Source organism: Hippoglossus stenolepis, chromosome 15, assembly GCF_022539355.2.
Source record: "Hippoglossus stenolepis isolate QCI-W04-F060 chromosome 15, HSTE1.2, whole genome shotgun sequence".
NCBI lineage: Eukaryota > Metazoa > Chordata > Actinopteri > Pleuronectiformes > Pleuronectidae > Hippoglossus > Hippoglossus stenolepis.
This window is the reverse complement of record NC_061497.1, coordinates 9,251,912-9,268,844: the sequence shown is the minus strand read 5'-3', so window position 1 is coordinate 9,268,844 and position 16,933 is coordinate 9,251,912. Positions and strand designations below refer to the sequence as shown.

General features: G+C 39.2%; 1 protein-coding gene across 4 annotated transcripts in view; it reads left to right on the top strand.

Moving 5' to 3' along the window:
* The first annotated feature begins 1,706 nt into the window (after positions 1 to 1,706).
* npas2 (neuronal PAS domain protein 2) overlaps positions 1,707 to 16,933 on the top strand; it is a 43,858-nt gene continuing 28,631 nt past the window's right edge. For 2 of the 4 annotated variants that reach the window (XM_035178009.2, XM_035178006.2), the window contains exon 1: positions 4,044 to 4,431. The gene's annotated coding sequence lies outside the window, so the exon portion shown is untranslated. Of the gene's footprint in view, positions 1,816 to 4,043; positions 4,432 to 16,933 lie in introns of those variants that run through there. The other 2 variants (XM_035178008.2, XM_035178010.2) reach the window with 2 other exon arrangements.

The following is a 16,933-nucleotide window of genomic DNA, read 5'->3' as shown; positions in this document are numbered from 1 at the left end:
TTAGACAGTCTCTAAGTGGATATTCATGGGAACTAATTTCTAAGATGTAAATACAGTTACAGATCGTATTTTGCAAATGCTTTTTTTTTTGCACATTATGAAGGTGGTTATGTCAGTACTTTCGAATAACATTCACACATTTTAGCCAACCATCTTTTATGCTAATAAGGATACGATCCATAAAATATATTCTTATTTGTCCAGCTTCTGCCTCAGAATGTCATTGTTATTGTTTGTTGTTGCCTGCACACTGCACAAACCACCAAGTCCTTGAGGATCATAGCCGGACAGAGAAAGTATAAACTGTGAAGAAGCTCCGTCTTTCTTCACACAATGATTTGCTTGAACAGAAACAGTCATGGAAATCTTGAGGATGTGTCTCAACCAACAACCAATGGTGACATCATGGGTCATTTGGGAAACTGAAACTAAATGTCCAATGATTCAAGTTTTTTTTTAATAAAAAAAAACATATCTTGCACTGACTAAGAATAACTAAGAAATACATTTTTTAAAATTGTATTTTAACCTTGCACCTATGTGGGCCAAGGAGGAAGGTCATGGATGATGTAACATCCAACGCAGCCTGGTACATCAACCAGATTGTTAATGGTTTTGTGAGTTGTGGTTTCACCGGCTCACTATCAGCACTGACTCTCTTCAATGGACATGAAAAGGAAATTCTCTTGAGCAGCATGCAAAGTGGTCTGTTCATTAATTGTGCTTGAGAGCTTTGGCAGTGTATGTTCACTTGAACATTGTATGAACTGGCTGTGTATATGTATGTGTTTATGATAAAGCTTGACATGCCATTACATTTGAGCTGTAATGTTCTGTCTTAAGAAAATAAAAGATTGAATATTGAGGACAGAGAATTTGCAATCCTTGCTGTGAAGTTTTTTTTCTCCCAAAATATTTTTATTACTTACTCCCTTGTGTGTAATTGTGTGTTTAGTTACCTGAATACATTTGAAAAGTAGGCCTCTTATATCACAGATGTTTTTTTGATTGAAGGTCACAGACTTGCTGGTTGACTCAACAGGAATTTCTTCATAGCACTGTCCTCCTCTACCTGTTCTGGTGTTACACACACCTTACGCAGCACTGAACGCACGCAACTGACACAAACTAGTATTTCCAATCCAACAGACTGCAGTTCTTCCTTTTCAATGACCCACAAATGTGAATCTTTCCAGACTTTTTGGATCATGCAAATAATAATGCATTTCATTTATGAGGACATCAATAAGACAGTATATAATAATAGGCTAATGAAACAAGGATAAAAACAACAATAGTATAAACAACCCTTCCAACAGGGCATGGCCACACAACTGGAGGCACAAATATTTTCTAGGTTCCGTGTTCTTCAATGTGAGACTTCATTACATTCATTCCTGATTAAGCACAGGTTTAAAATGCCATGCAATTATAGACGTTATGTCAGTGGCTCCGATGACACAGAAAAGCTGAGTCTAAGAGAAGTGATCGGTGGCATCAACAATCCAGGCAGCTGCTGAAAGTATGAACATGCCATGGGTGGCAGATTGATTTCAGCCCACACAACATTGCATGTTACCTATCCAGTGCCAGAATCAGTGAATCTGAGGGAAAGGGGAAATTTAATATCTCTTAAAAAAAAGAAAGAAAAGAGCCTGCTGACTCACCAGCCCTAATGCAAATTAAGAAAGAGAAGTGCCGCACACCCATAGGCTTTTGTGAAAGGCTCTTCCCTGGAGAGAAATCATCCATGGAGAAGCTGTTAGGGCCTGAAAAATCTTTTGGATTGAAGTCCCTCTTTCTTTCCTTTTTTATGTGAGTAACACCTTAAATTAAGCAAGAAATAGTAGTTTCATTATTCTGTGTGCAAACAGGCAGATCGATAGATACGGTTTTATCTTATTTTATCTAGAGGGGCATTCCACTGATTTTACATGCCAAAGTCAGTTTACTATGGTTAGTAGCCTACTACGTATGCAGTGAAAACTGTTGTATAATATCCTCCTCCTGTGACTTGGTTAAATCTGATAAAACAACTCATGTCACACCACTTGAGTAATTGGTTGGTTTTAATTTTTTTCTTTGGGAACTATAGTCGCCTGCAACTGCAGGAGGAGTGAGACACATGGGTATGAACCACTGTCAGGGTTTACTGAGAGCTGCTATCAAACTACATGCAGGGAGGCTATCAAGCTGTATTCAGAGTTCCAACACGTTATGTATATGCAATTCAAAATCTTGTTTTTTATATGTGTATCTCTGCCATGTTAAGATCAATAGCAATTTCCACAGGGACATTCAAATATTGCAGTAAATTTAATTTCTCTTAATGGGAAATAATATATGCCTTCATGCTGAATTGCAGTGTTCATGAACATGTATTTTTACCAGCCTTAGACTGTAGTTCAGAGACATTATTAGAAAGGCATTTATCATGCAAGTACATTCAGAAGCCCTGCAGCTCCTTTGAAACCTCAAGTCACAACAAGACATTTACATGCTTTGCCTGGTAAATTTCAGAGTTGAGTTTAGTTTGTGCATTAAAACTTTTCAAAGGTGTGTGTATGTTAAGCAATGAGAGCCAAAAATGAGTTCGCCTCTGACTGCCGTAAAACTCTAAAATGGGATCATGATTCTGTGGTTTCATCGCCACGCTAAAAATAAATGTACTACAGTGAAACTATTTACTGGTTGTTTTCTTTCCAAAGTGGGAATGGAGTCTTGAATCATCAATGCAATAATGCTCTATAACCAATCCAATCTCTATAATCATTCCAATAATACGACATTTCTGCTAAGGAACATTTTGCATTGTGCCTGCTGTGCTTTTACAACTTTTACTGCTGGGCTTGTTTTTGCGATGGAGTATTTTTCATTGTAGTATTGCAACTTTTAAGCATCTCAACTCTTTCCACAACCGAACTGCACCCACTGACCTAAGGGTGGCGCTAAAGTGTGTGTCCACTTGTTGGATTGTATGAAACCTGGTTCACTCATGCATTTGCCCATTACATTTTCAGAATAGCTCTGATCAGCCCAAGCCTGTGTCTGCCAACATGTGATGATTGGCTACATGATGGCCTTTTGAAAGTATGACTCATGGACCAAAAGGCATGGCGTGACTCACACACTCAAATCACAGCACATCAATGTACTGTACATGTACGGAACCAGACTCAGTACTGTTTTAACCTGCTGAACTGGTATCTATTGCACTTCTGTCCATCCTGGGAGAGGGATCACTCACACGGGGCTCTCTCTGAGGTTTCTACATTTTTTCCCCTGTTAAAAGTTTTTTTTGTTAGTTTTCCCTCACTCTTGTTGAGGGTTAAGGACAGAGGAGGTCACACCTTGTTTGCCCTACGAGAAAAATTGGGATTTGTGAATATGGGCTATACAAATAAAATTTAATTGATTGAACTTGAGGATCAGGAAAGTATTACTTAAACACACACACACTGAGTCATGTTTCCACGACTTGAGAGGATGTTGCATTGACCTACATGGATTTCTGGAGGACACCTGGAGGCTCTAACCTTAACCATAGTTACAACTTGCCTAATCCTAACCCTTCCCCTAACCTAACCCTAAACACATTTAGGTCTCCACAACACACGCCCACACACACACACACACACAGATTTACCCAGCCATCCTTAAAAGGACTTTGCATTGGCTTCCATTCATTTTGGACGCCCTAACCAAAACCATATCCATAACCATGACCAATTCACCCTAACCCTAACCCTAACCTTAACCTAACCACAATTCACATCTGACCTCTAACCATAACCAGGACCCCAGAAATGATGTTTAGCCTATAGGATTGAGCTTTGTTCCTCATGAGGTCCACTGGTCCGGACGAGGTCTGTGTTTATGTTGGAAAAGGACATAGTGAGGCAACCACACACGCACGCACACGAGCACACACACACACACACACACACACACACACACAGAGACGCGCACGCACAACTTTATTTAGGAGCATATCTAGTCCAGTGGGCGGGGCTGTGAGCGTGGACGCACTGGCTGCACAGGAGTCTTCAGCCAGCCCTCGTCTGTCTGCCTGTCACTGTGTGTGTGTGTGTGTGTGTGTTTGTGTGTCAGTGTGTGTGTGTCAGTGGACGGGACACGTTGTGTGCACCGCTCTGTGGAAAAACGATGTAAGCTGTGAGGTGTGAAGTGTGTGGGCTGTGTCGGGCTCTGGGCTGGATCGGGATCTGCCTCTCAACAGGCGGCCCCTCTCTCTCTCTCTCTCTCTCTCTCTCAGTCACACCGGTAAGAATCATCTGTACACGGAGTCGCAGCGCAGTTTCATCTGAGGGAAACTTTTTTTGCGGGGAATATAGGACGTCGTAGTTTTTTTTTAATGATCATTTCGCCGCTTACAGCCTCTTTTCCACCGGTCCCCGCCTGGCTCCCTCTAAGGTAAGTTTCCACCTCCTCCACAGCGTCTGTTTGGTTACTTTTACCCACAAACCTAGCTTAACGTTAGCGAAACAATTCACGGTGTCAAAAAGTAGAAGCTCTTCGGGAAAAAAACATAGTTTACTCACAGTCTGTTCTTTCTCCAAAGTCTTGACTCGACGTAATTTGCTTCACATTATTTACAGCAGTCGTATCAAAAAAATACACAAAACATATTTGTTCTCCTCAGTGGATATTTGGACCGTTTCAGGCTAATGCATTAAATCAAAGGGGGCTTGTTTTTTTTTTTGCTAGCTAATATCGGCATGACATTTGATTGACTGTAAACTGCAGGTACACTATTTGAATAGGGTGTTTTTTTCTTCTCCTCTTGTATTAATACGACGAGAGGCAGTGTGCTGTGAGTTATTGATACGAGACGCCAATGAAATGGGGTTGGGATGCCATGGGGTGTGTGTGTGTGTGTGTGTGTGTGTGTGTGGAGAGCAGCTGCTGGTTCGCTGTATGTACAGGCACATTATTATATGTGGGGCATTCAAACATATTGCATGACTCGAGGAGGGTGAAATAGGACTGTGGTCTATATGGGGTTGAGAAATCCACATGGCGCTCTTGTGCATGTAGAGATATGACTACTTGGACAATTTCAAATTAGTGGGAGATGCTGGATTGTGCGATTGAGCAAGAGGGGTTTCACAGTAGAGGGTGTCCAGGCAAGACGGGAGTCTTTGGAAATCAGGTTTTTTGAATGTATGTCAGTGTCTGCCGATCTGATGACTTTGGTCTGGATCACGATGCCATTAGAGGAGCCTGTTATTTCCCATTGTCCAAGTGATCGTCCAGTGTCCTCATGTAGGTACACTAGTGTGGAGGCCTGGTCCACTCTGTCGGCTTGCTGCATCAGTGCTGAGGTTGGCCCAGCAGACATGAATAGTGATGAGGACGTGTGCTGGCAGCTGAGTGGGACATGAATGGCTGTCCCAGGACTGACTGAACTGAGTGTTAAGCACCATACACTCCTTTTTACGTCATGCTGCGAAACAATTGGGCCACCCTCATGACTCATGCTTTCTTCTCCTCCCTTCCGGTCAAAATCGTCAGCCCTGTTTTTACAGTCAATTTAACAAACTGCATTTTTATCCTGGCCTTGATGAGATTGTGTATTCCATTCTGGATTAAAGTCTGCCCCTATGGAGGTCAGAGGTTAATCATGATCCTCATCCACTCTGCACTGTGACTGCCCCCTACTGACAGGTATCCCACTCACTATATGGATGTCTATTTCTGCCACTTGTTACTGCTCTGGCAATAAAATAAATGTATTGAACCGCAGACATTACCAATCTTTTAACAATCCACTTTTACTGATACGGATGTTTTTGAAAATAGCTACAACAACCTGTGACATACAATCAAACATACAACCAATCAGCCAGCACACAGTCCAGTCCAGGAGTCCAGAGTCTCTTCTGCACTCACAATATGTTGCCACGTCATAATTATTAAATTTGTTTACTTGAAGGAGGAGCCGCCCACGGAGTGGTGCACTGCATATGCAGTTGCTGTGGTTGTTTTTTGTTTGCCTAGTAACTTACAACAATTGTTTGTGGGTATCAGGTTGTAGGGTTTAACAGTGTATAGTGTGGTTTATGTAATTCTTGGACTGTGATGGGGTGTGCCCATGAGAACATGGGGGAAACACAAGATCTCCTTATTCAGCAACCCTAACAGTTACATGTAGATATAAAGGATTTGCCACAAATGTGTTTTTTTTTCATTAATAATCTTAATATTAAAATTATTTATGTACATCTATTTCTTCATATTTTATAATTAACACTACATAATTTCTCCTGTATGGCTTAGTATTTCACTACTTTCCTCTGTCTCAGTTACAGGTTTTGATTTTTCTCCCTTTATTCCTCGTTTCTTGTGACATTTCGTCATGTCCTTATTTTTCATTTTGCTCCACTCCACTGCTGTTTCAAGGAATATCAGTTTGCAGCATTATATTTCCCCTTCAGGAGCAAACCAAGCTTGGGGCCTGATGGAGATTTCTTTTTTCTGATCATTTATATTCTGCTCGTGCTTAAGCAGTGCTGTATCTGGGTTTTTGTTCCTCTTTCCTGAAACTATGCTATGGTGAAGGTTAGTTAACTGATGACACACAGCCTCGTCTCTGATGTTACAGAGCATGTTGTGGGGAAAGTAGGTTAGTGGGCCATGTCCTGCAAGCTTAAACTGAATGCAAGTCTGAATATTGCTAGAGCTGCTTAGTGTGACTGGGCATGCACAAATGGTGCAGGTCTGTGCAACTGCGAAGGGATCATTTCTCCCCCTCTGTCTCTTTAAGAAAACAGAGTGGCGCTCCACATAGAATGAATGTTGAATGTTCAACTCATGGTGATTCATCTCAAACACACATGAAATGAAGTGAAATCTGACAACAGGTTGACTAACTTCACAGGTTGCACATTACTGAGCCGTGCTTACGTTTTACATTAAACACAACACGAGAAGCCCATTGTTGGTGTTTACACTATATTAATAGTACTACAGTATTACATAGTCACATTTGACTTACATTGACATCAGTGTTTCTTTTAGAACTTAATCTTTGAGTTTGTTTCTCTCTAAATAATTCAAAACTTTGGACTCTTGATGCAATAATTACTCTTGTACAGTGTATGGAAACTCTCATGTTACTCACCTTTGTACGTACTTCCTGTTTGGTAACATATAGTCTAATGGTGGCTGTGGTTTTTCACACTTGGCTGTAACAGAAGTTACACTTGGGAATAACAAGGTTCAAGTTCAAGAAACTTCAGTCATTCCATATATGTTACAAGAAATACCTGTCACAGACATCAGACAACAAAGCCACACTGAAAAACATACTTGTGACCTGTCCAGAGTGTACCCTGCCTCTCACTCAATGTCTGCTGCGGTTGGCTCCAGCTCCCCTCAAAGGATAAGCGGTATTGATAATGGATGGATTGATGGATGGAACCCTGAAAGCATTTAATAGTAGGTCATACAATAGGAAAAGCTGAGAGAAAGGGGAAACACACACTCTGACTACATTAAACAGGCATTTAAAGTATTTGTGATACTCATCAGAACCACTGGAGTCTCATGCTCCTTGACAGCCTGTAACAAAAGTCTCTGATAAGTGTTGTGTGTGTCCTCTGTCCAACCTTTCGAAACAGTTTGCAGTCCTGGAAGACCTAGAATACTTTGTGCTGCTTTAGTGAATGTGAGACAGTTTGTCGGAGTTGTACAGAAAATACTTTATTTCCAAATAAATAAACCCAAATGTCATCATGAGGTTGTTTTATTCTTGGCTCTTCAAATATGAAGCACTTTGAACTGCACTAACCTGTATGAAAGGTGCTGTACAAATATAGTTTGACAGATTGATTTAATTGTTTTGAGAAATTGAGCAAATCAAGTGCATAGCAATGCATTATCAACAACTAGTGAGTAGATTCCTATATAGAGTTACAAAATAATTAGAGAATGGGGTTGATCGGATATCTTTGTAGGACTGTTTGACTTGTTATTAACTAATGAGCTAATTAATTTGCGCTACAACATTTTTGCCATGGGCTCAAAATGGCATTATTGCTTATTTATAATTCATAGACACATTAGACTATTGAATCTGGATCTGTAGGTGATGAATAGGTACTTATTTGTTTACTTATTCATTTTTACTCTTGAGGTTTTGTTGTTTTCCTACCTTTTATTTTTATTATTTGTTACAGAGTCATAATTGTACTGTGCACTGCATCTGTTTTTTCCCTCCAATTAATGGACTCACTGGGATACTTACATTAGCTTTGTGGTGTGTTTCATGTGGGAGGAAGGGGGTAATTATATAGTTCTTTAATGGCTCACAGTTGAGTTCTAATATTATATGAATATTTCAATATTTTGCAGCTGAATTTGTGTTAGTGTTTATAGATGCACTGGTATACAAAACCCCATCCATCTGTCCATTATACTGCGGTTTACCTTACAGGGTAACCTAGAAAATTTATAGAAAAGAGTTTCTATCCCTTAATGTTTTTTACTTGTTTTTATATTCTTTTCGATGGATCATAGCATTTACGCCATTCTTAAAAATCTTTTTTGGGTCAATCCTGTATAACTTAAAGTCAGTAACATCTTTCACTGGACTATATGTCATCCTTACTGTAGTCTGTATGTTTAGAATCATTTGTATTGTAGGCCTAAGATGATTTGTCAGGTTTTATTTTGATTATTGAACAGCTGCTGTGTCTCCATTGAGAAGACAGTGGTCTTTTGAATGAGCCTTCGAAGCCTTGACAGAGGAAAGTTGCCCAAAGAGATAAAATTGATTTTTCTGTTTGCTTCATACTGCACTATTCTGATGCCCGGCTGGGTGAAGTGGAACTATGCTGCACATGACTCGTGAGACTATGATTGGTATTCATGTCACCCTCTTTAACCTCGTAACTATGACAGACAAAATGTTCAGCTTCAGTTATATAACTGCCTCTACAGACGTCATCATCCTTGCCGCTGATCTCTTGCTCCAAAGCACACAGTTATTGTCCTCAGTAGCTTCAGGCTCAGAATCACTGGGGCATGATTAAGACATTTAGCTGATTAGAAAAAAAAAGGTTATTTTCTTCTGGCTCTTATGACATTGTGTGAATTTGCTTCTTCCCTTTCTTTCATTCCGTGAAACGAGTGGCATTACCTCAGATAAACATCTGAATATTATGTAAAACCTTTTCAAAGACACTGCTGTAATCAGAGTACGAAATAAAAACCCACCAAGCGGGAAATTCAGGTAGATTTTCTGTTTGACGTGTAAATCTCTGTACCAAAATAGCCTTGTAATAAAATACCTTTACCAAATTAATATCTTGTAATTCCCTCCAGTCTCTCTGGGCTGTTCAGGGACATTAAAAGCTTGATGGCTAATCATTTCCTTCAGCTAAACAGTAAATCCAAAGTAATTATCGTTGGTCTGTCTAAGTCCAGAAGCCACCTCACTTAAATGCTGAGCGCTGTCTCAACAAAAACAAGTCTGCTCTGTTGTTAAAAACAGTTATTAATAATAATTTTCTAAACTCAAGCCAGCTCTGTCTTTGAGTTGAATGGAAAAATTCATTCACGTCTTCCTTACAGGCTCTAAATAGTCAGGGTCCATCTTACATCACAGACCGTATTCACTGGCACTCAGCTTCCAGGTCTCTCTGATCTGACAACAAACCTCTTGTGTGTCCCATGGTCACAACGGAAACTAATAGGTGACACAGCTCTTGCAGATGCTGCTCAACTATTGTCGAACCAGTTATAAATTAGATATGATCCATCCATTTCTATTTTTAAATCTAGGCTAAAGACCATTGGTATCCTTTGTGCAGCTCTGCGGTCAGCCTATGCTGTGTTTAAATGTGCCTTTGAATAATGATACATTTTACTTACTTATTTACTATCCTGGGATTGTCTACTGCATTTTCATTTATGGACACAGTGCCTTTTATTGGGAACCCTTCCTATTTCAGAAAGCTGATTCACAGGACTTTTCTCTCTTTCATGACAAAAGGTCACTGTCAAGAATCGGGTGTGGCTACACTTAGTGTTTCAGATGAAGAAGAAAAAAAGGTTTCACAATATGTGTGCGGGCCTGGCCACTGTGTGTGACCTAGATGTGAATCAGATCTTTCGCTCAGGGTGTTGGCTGCATGTGCATTACAACTCTGTTTGTTTGTGTGGTGTTAAATACATATTGTGGCAGAAGACCATAAACGGGCATGTCAGGTTTGATGCTGAAATGAAAAGACCACTCCCAGAACAGATCTCTCTGTCCTTTTGATGTTGAGTAAGTCATTTGCAATCTGTGATGTCAAGAGGCAAAACCTGGTCATTATAGTGACACTGACCAATGTGAGTGTTATTTTCAAGCTGGGTCAAGATAACATCAAGAGAAACCTGAATTTGTTACATGTAGCAAAGACCTATTGATAGTGCAACCTGGATTATCTGGCATATGCTGTGTAGTGCATGTGATTTCCTATTCCCTCTGGATTTCTGTGATTTACACTCATCTATTACAGTATTTTGAAAATGTTTAAATACAATATGCATCTTTTAAGAGCTCTCAGAAACAAGTGATACCTTTTTGGAAATCTGTAGAAAAATTATGTTCCTCCATCCTCAGTGAGATCAGGGGACATGGGTCTTGTCTAGAGCTGGATGATCTAAAGGTTTAAAGGGATAGGTCATTAAAAAATGAAAATCCACTCATTATCTACTCACCACTATGCCGGTGGAGGGGTGGGTGAGGTGTTTGAGTCCACAAAACAGTTTTGTAGTTTCAGGGGTAAACAGTGTTGCAGCCGTGAATTTGTCATTTTTCGGTGAACTATCCCTTTAAAGCTCAAGGACACGCAGGGTGAAAGAATCATGAATCATTGTCACAATGAAGCATGATTTCTGCATTCATTACACCACTCTGCCTGACTGTTAGTACCAGCTGTTATCTTGAATAATGTGTGCGCACAACTCCACTCACAGAGATTGTGTTGTTTTGAAGCAGCAAAATTAGCTGTATTTCACTGTGTTGTAATCAGGCACGAGTGTGTCAACACTTAGTGAATGTGCTAATTTTTTTCCAGATGGCTAATGAACCAGCCTTTTATAATTAAATCATAGATGGTATTAACCCACTTTCTTCATATGACATCTATTGTGCGAGTATGAGTATTTTTTTGTGTTCTGTTGTTGTGAAAATGTCCCCAAGTGAATCATCAACATCTGATTTTGTGTCCAGTAGTTCCTCTAAAATGTTTATTAATTTACAAAAATATATAAATTAATGTGTATCTTTCATTTACATCAGTTTATATGTCCGATGCTCTTTCAGTCCGGAAATGGAAAATATCAACTTTCCTGCACTTTTGGTTTCTGTGGATTAAAAATAAGACATGGATATTTGATCATAAGGCAATTCCATATTCAGCTACTTGTCTACCTGTTCTGTCTATGAAGCTTTTCATTACTAGATGCTTTCTTCTATCAAGACAAATCTTTTTCCTAACAAGATGGCAGTGTTTCACAACAAGAAAAATGAAAAAGCAATAGATAGAAATGGAGACATAGGGTCACTTTTTCCATGGATTGCTTGCAGAAGACTATTTCAGTTCAGAGCCTGTGCATGAGAGAGTGGCTGCTTGTGGTTTTACTGTCGGTCACTGATGAAATCAGAAATTATCATATTATTCTGGCAATCAGCCCAACATATTTCTTGGACGCCATTGTAAAACGATCAATAAACTTCCACTGCCAGGAATTTAATCAAAGATGTTACCAACAATCTGAGCTTGAGACAGCAGTACAAAGGAAGCGCTGCAATGCCCTTTCCACCCATGCCCTAGAATTGTGACCCACATATTTGCCCACACACTGCCTTAGGTAATTGCATCTTTTCCTGAGCAGCAGCAGACAATAAAAGGCCTGCAATAATTTGGTGATTCATTTAGAATCACTGAAAGAATATAATTATAAGGACATTTGAGAGTGGTTCTACCTGGTGAAAGGATGTTTGTTTTGTTGGTCTGCTTTCTCATGGAAATGAAGTGGCCACCCACCATGAGGCTGTGATGTGTGGTGAATGTGTAATTACAAGGCACTTTGGGTAAAGTATAACCAAAATCATTGACAAATGTTGTTGAATAAGCATCAAAAGTAAAATATAGAGTGAGTGAAAGAAACCTATATAATATGTGCAGTTAGACTGAACATGAATGAGCACAGTAAGTGAGTTAGTGAGTAATTAATCAGTTACATGGTTGCACCCAGATCTCAATGCTCTACAACTCAGCAGGGTATTTGTAGTGCGTTTGTCTGTTTGTCTGTGTTGTGTGCATTTGCAATATGTTTTTCTAATTTGTTGCATTGTGTGTATTTGCAACATGTTTGTCTATTTGGTTATGTTGTGTGAATTTGCAGTGCATGGGTTGTCAAATTGATGCTTTTTCAATTTGCTCGCATTTTGTTTATTTTATTGTTTTTTCTCAAGTTGCAGTCCACTGAACTTTCAGGGCCAATCTACTTATTAGTCATAACTGTGTGTTAGTGAATAGACTGTTTCCAATTATTTTCATCACATTTTAATTGGAGTTATTTCTTCAAAACTCCCGAAACAGTTCAGTTTATTAAGAAGAAATATAAAAAATACTTGATAGTTACACAAGTGGTATTTTTGCTCGATTTACTAAAATGATTTATTGAGTATTCAAAAAGTTATGTTTTGATTTAGTAATTGATTCACTATAATTCGGGATGTTTACATAGATGCAGTTATGGAGAGCATGGGGAACAGGCATGTGTTTTTTACCTTAGTGCACAACAGGTGAGGATGTATTAGACTATTGTGACTATTGTTCAGCGCGGGTAGAGCTCAGTCTGTGCAAAGCGTTCAGCTGTGGCCCAAGGGAGCATTATTGGGAAGCTGCTGTTTGCCTGACTTCGACAGCGCTTGTGGGAAAGCACAGCTCAGAAGGTGCACAAAGATTTATTTCTTTACTTACCAGTGCCTTTTTTCCATTGGCTGCTTAATTGAAGTAAATGCTATTTGTGGCGACAAATGCGACAAATAGTCAGGTCAAGGCAAGTTTTTTTGTATCATCCTCCAGACACAGGGCAATTCAAGGTGATTTACAAATGCATAGAAATAGAAAGCAAGTAGATAACAAGTGATTTCCTTACAGTTTTCTTACTCTGTTGTTGTGTAAAGTTGTAGCTAATGGAGCTCCATCTATATTGAATTACATCGTACAAAATGTCCTTGACTTAAACATTGCGTAACTCCAAGCCAACCAACCAGTGTGAATGGATGGAAGAAAGGTTATGTAAAAGAATGAGCCACAATTTCCTGTGGTAAGGTTAAGTTGCAGCAGGTAGAACATCTACTGCTGTTGTGATGTTCTTATCTTTCTGAGGGAAGACAGAGCTCAGCAGCTGGAAGCACTCACCAAGGTCAATCTTACAATTTATAGGGAAATATACATAGTTTTCATATATTTATTAACTGCAAATATTCTAGAAGCTTTAGTTATCTTACATAATCTATAAAGGGCATTTAAGATTTTAAGCTGTGTATAACAGTAATTATTATTTTATAAATATCATTCTTTTAAGAAATTCTCTATATCAAATATAATTTAATATAGAAAGTAGCGGGTCCTTATTCAAAGCTGCAGGAGTGATATCTCTTTATCTGTGAGCCCAGTATTAAATGTTGTGTTAATGCTATTACAATGCATTAAGAATGACTTCTGGTTGTGATAATGAGGAGAACAGGCAGTCAGAAAGATTGTCTGCAACTTTATTAATATTCATCAGATAAACAAATGGGTTTGTGCATAAAAAATATACTCCACCTGAAGAAAAATGGAAACCAGTTCCTTAATGGACATCAAAACCTTGGTTAGGGGAAAATATACACCACACATTGTTACCATGGGAACACAGAGTGAACAGCAGTGCCACAGTCTAATTAATGACAGTCAGTGCCTCAGCAGAGGGCCACCATGACATCATCAATACCAGTATCACAGATGTACAGTAGCGTGAGGCAATATGGCTCAATGTCTGAGCGATTATCTAAATAATCCACTTTTTCACTGACGTAAAGGCAAGGAGCCTGGACAAAGGTACAGGATGTAAAGAACCCCAACCCGGAGCATTTACTATGTAGTGAGGTCTGCTTATGAGCACTAAATGTCATCTCATTATCCAATAGCATGACCTACATAAAAGAGCGGAACTAATCTCTATGTAGGCGGATGGTGAATAATGCAGTAAAATGTGGGAGATCTTTATGAATCTTGGATGTCTTACACTTGTTAGTCGCAGGCTTAGAAACAATTCAGTTCAGAATGATCCTGTGTCATCACTCTGGCATTATTCGCCTCTTCAGCATTGTTTTGGTGCCAATATGTCCATGTATTGTGTTTTGGCATTAGTTCTTTAGATATGTTACATGACAAGCAGCAGCTGACATTGCATTAATATATCAATACACCGATTTGAACTATTCTCTTTAGCATCCAACTTAAGAGATTCAGCATATTAATTGAGATATTTATGTAAAAATGCTAAGAGTTCACATGCCATACGTTGGAGGTTGCACGTGTGGTTTAAGGTTTCCCACGTTCACCACTTTAGTTTATCCTGTTAACATGCTAACATTTGGTAATTAGGTATAGGCACATATAACAGATGAGGCTAATTAGTCATTAATTTAAAACATATTGGTTCATAAACAAAAGTGTTAGACAGATCGAAAATATGAGCAGATGAAGGGGCTGGATGAATTTTGGCACATTTCATTGTGTCTGATAGCTCTTACAATTTATCCAATGGCAGTCCATCCATTATAGTTGGTTCGATCCCAGTCTTCCCATCTGCATGCTGAAGTGTCCTTGGGCAAGATGCTGGACCCCTTGAATGAATCCCTAAATAGTACTTTGTTCAGAAAAGAAGCAACTCTCTATTTTGCCTTTCTTGTCCCTTTAGTATACTTTGGTGTAAAGTAATCACAGTCTAGACAGGTTGGTAAATACAGATGTGCCGTGTGCAGTTTATTGACATCGTGTTCCATGATTTTAATGTGTTCACAGTCAGTGTTTTTAGACAGATATCTCTCATCTCCCTATGGAGCCATCATGTATTTCTGTGGAGTAATTAAAGAGATTCAGAAGTCTTGGACTCCTATATCACTTGTTCACCATCTGTCTTTTTTAATTCTCTGAAGCAGCCACTATTACACCTATCTGTATCAAGTCTTCTATATAGATAAAATAGATTATTTCTTTTCTTGTAATAGGTTTTATAAGACATGCTTCCAGAGGTTGAAAACATGTAACTCTAACTTGTCTTTTTATTTTGTGGATTAAAGTGTATACACACATCATTTTTGTCAGGATGGAGTCAAAGGAGTAAGGTTTGACACAGTAAAATGAATTTTACTTCGAGTTATGGGTTGTTCTTGTTATTGCTGTGTTAGATATGGGTTTATGGTCATCAAGCCACAAGAGAATGTGGTTTGAACTGAAGCCTCGCGGAACCATTACATTCAATTATAATCGAAGCATAATACCCACCCATCCATTAGTTATGCCCATTAAAACTTATGGATCATTGCCGGGGCCAATCCCTGCTGACATTGGATGAGAGACAACCTGAACACATTGCACACCTATGGGAAATTTAGACTTGCCAATCAACTTAACCTGCATGCCAAGACCGTGGGAGGGAAAGCAGAGCACCTGGGTGTAACCCACTTAAGCACTGGGGAAAGCATGCACCATTAAATTGAACAAATCTAGCTAAATGAAAAGATTTAACTCTGCCATAATGGATTTCTTTTATAAAAAGTACACATTTGTGCGTATTCTGTGATACAAAGAAAAATTGTGGTTGCTTATGAGTGTGGAGTCTTCAGCAAGGCAGCCAGCAAATATTAACATATGTTGGTAGTGGTATAGTAAAGAACCCTGTATAAAAACTGAAAGCTTTGCCACAAAAAACCTTGGTAAGTAAGACTTCTTGACTGAAACATAAATTATTACTATCATTTACTTATTATTAAGATTTAACTCTGGAAGCAAGGTTTTAAAATGAGTCCCCCCAAATACATAATTGTTCCAATGGTTGAGCCCCATCGTTGCTGTTGACGGTGGAAAAAGTGTTAACAGTAATTTCATGCTCTTTCATACATTTCCAGTTGACTGAATGGAATAGTTTCGTTTCCAGTCTTCATTTACTCTGGCCGACAGCATATTTTGTATAGTGTCTTTGTCTGAGCTGAGTCACTTTTGTAATATCCAAACCATTGCCACATAATTTATGTTGTTGGGGTTTTTATACGGTAATTTCCTCATTTGGGAGGGTACAGTAACAATAATTCGTCATTCCTGCTGTATTATACATGCGGTTTTGTGTGTGGTTACCTAGTGCTTACTGATGGTTGACTGCAATGTACAAGCAAACTGCATTCTGATTGGCTGCACTACGCTGTATGCACTGCATCCTAGTCTGTTCATTTTCAACAACACCTATAGGTTACCATAGTAACTGAAAAAAAAGATTGCAATTTTGGCTTTGCCCAGCTGTACCGACCAATTCACCGTCTGTCCTCCACCTGACGTTCACAGAAACTGGAACACCAGTGTGAAACACAGTGGGAGCTTCACACAGAAAGGGCCAACAATGGGAATTGAATTTGGCTTGATTGTGTGTGTGTGTGTGTGTGTGTGTGTGTGTGTGTGTGTGTGTGTGTGTGTGTGGTGTGTGTGTGTGTGTGTGTGTGTGTGTGTGTGTGTGTGTTGTGTGTGTGTGTTGTGTGTGTGTGGGGGCAGCCTCACTGTTTAGTCTGGCTGAACTGTAAGATGCTTTCAATCAATTCAGAGGTGTAGAACTCTCCTTTGTTATTTACTGTTATTTTGTTTATAAACTC